We start from the raw sequence: 2,486 nt of genomic DNA on the forward strand, positions 1-2,486 counted from the left end.
GAAAACTTTCAAGAAGAAGACGAGTAAGTACCACTCTTTAATCAACCCTTTTTTCAATGTTTTAGCAAGATTTTGTAATGTGGCAAAGCATAACACGTCCAACCTGTTACGCTTATTAATAGTGGAAACAATTTTTTTTTTTGTAATTTTTATAATATGGCTAATAAACATGTTAAAAATGGTCCTTAGTGGTCACCATGTACTAGCTTGTTGTTCATCATACTAGTAGTAATGGCTAAGTTTAGCATAAAATCTCCCCCCTGTTACCGTCACCCCTGTTACTGCTATGCACTGTAACAGGGGGGACACATGGTAACAGGGGGGACGTAAGATGATAGAAGTTTAGTGTTTAGGGTTATTTATACAAGTGTGTATTGGTAATTATTATTAACCTGTATATATATACTTTTAGAAGATTTTGAATAGTATACATTTTTCAGGGAATGGCACCAATGTCTGCTGCGGAGAAGCAGCGGCGCTACCGAGCACGTCGTGATGCTGACCCTGAGAGAAGACAGATATATCTCAATAAAGAGAAAGAGAAGTGGAGAAAGGACAGAGAGGAAGGGAAAAAAAAGAAAGTGGCAGATCTCAGTGAACGACAGAAGAGAGCACAGAGAAAGCAGTGGCGAGAAAGGAAAAGAAAGCAGAGGGCTAGTGCCAAAGGCAGGACAGAATTTGAGGCTATGAATACTCCTTCCCTAAGTCCAGAATATTCCCTAGAGCCAGAAAATGCCCCTCAACCAGGACCCTCAAGGTTAGAAGAAGAGTTGACAGTTCAATGCTTTGCTGATTAGGTATCCCCAACGCAGAAGCTATGTTTCACAAGCTGAGAGACATGGGCACTTCAGTGGAACTTTTTTTTGTGGGAGAAGATGATGTTGAGAGGAAAGTAAAAGAAATTATTGATGGACCGACACTTGTGCCTGTCAAAGGAACCATGAAAATCCACTAAGTACTCAGTTTCTCTCCAGGAACAATAAAATACAGGGACATAACCTGCCTTTGCCAGGCAGACAAAGGTGTACTGGACTGTGAATGCTATGGCCTGAAGGAGATAAGCCTTAGTCAAGAGGCAAGTCCACATTGCACTGAGGGACCAACCCGGCCTGAGAACATCACAAAAGATCATATTGGTCAGTGGTGCATTATCAACTACGATGGTGAACCCTACCCAGGAATCATTCTGGAGGTTGAAGAGGATGTTAAAGTGAAATGCATGCACAAGAACGGGACCAACAAGTTCCACTGGCCAAGTCCACGTGAGGACATAACCTGGTATAGGGATGACCAGGTTGTGTGTCTGATGAAAGAACCAACACCTTTGAATAAGAGGTCAGTTCAGCTGGAGAGGAAAGTGTGGGATTTCCTTGAAAAAAACTGGAGTTGCTGGTCTGTTGCATAGGTAAAAGGTGTGAGAAAAATGTTCATTATGTTGGGTGTACAGTGAAAATTTGCTTGTTTAATGTGGACATGTATCTACCTGTGTTGGTTGGACGGGCATGGTGAAGGTGTTCAAAGTTTCTTTAAGGTGGTATTTTTTGTCACTGATGTTATGTCCACCCTGTTTCTCCTCTGTCCACCCTGTTACCTGTGTGTTTCTTTTGTTAATTAAATCAAATCAACAAACATAATGCATGTCTCTTTGGTTATTGGGAGGGAATGAATCAGCAAAATTAAGTTACTTAAAAATGGAGCCAATTTTTTTTTTATATTCCCTTTGAATCTAAAAACAATCTTTTGAAATTACACTGTCTTAAAACTGAACCTGTCTTCTTTCAATATAATGCTTGTTTAAAATACTTCCTTGAAATTTCCTTGCAGATTTTAAAAAGGGACATTGTAGCTTTTAGAAAATGTAAATATTACTATAACTGTGTATTCAAAACAGTTATTAATAGAAAATTGAATGTCCTGTAACAGGGTGGACATTTGGCACGTCATGGGTAAAGACTTTGATTTTAAAAAATATTATAATATAATATCCTTAGCTGGACCAATACATTTTTCTTATAGGTTGAAAATCCCTCTTTTAGATGAAATGTTAAAATAATTCAAAATTTTGTATTTTTTGATGAAGAGTGATCACACTGAAATGGCACCGAATAGTAGGAATGACCCATATTTAGTTATTTATTTTAAGTAGCAAAGTCCTTATTGTAGTGTATAATCTATAAAGAAACAGGATGTTGTGATAGAAAATTCTGAATTTATTTTTACTTTTAATTTTATTTATTTTATTTTGAAGTATCTAAGTGTTGAATTGTGACGTGTAATCTAGAAAGAAACAAGAAACTGTGTCAGAAAATGTCAAGTTTCATCCTTTCACTGTGTTAAACTGCAACCTGATATCACAGCAAAGGTGAAATGGGTGAATGGAGGTGTTCATGGTATCGGGGGTAAGGTAAGGCCACTGTTGGCCACGAACAAGCTGAAAGGGTCGTGATTTTGAACAAACCCAGATGTTAAATAATTAAATCTGTAAT

Source organism: Oreochromis niloticus, unplaced genomic scaffold, assembly GCF_001858045.2.
Source record: "Oreochromis niloticus isolate F11D_XX unplaced genomic scaffold, O_niloticus_UMD_NMBU tig00001364_pilon, whole genome shotgun sequence".
Taxonomy (NCBI): Eukaryota; Metazoa; Chordata; class Actinopteri; order Cichliformes; family Cichlidae; genus Oreochromis; species Oreochromis niloticus.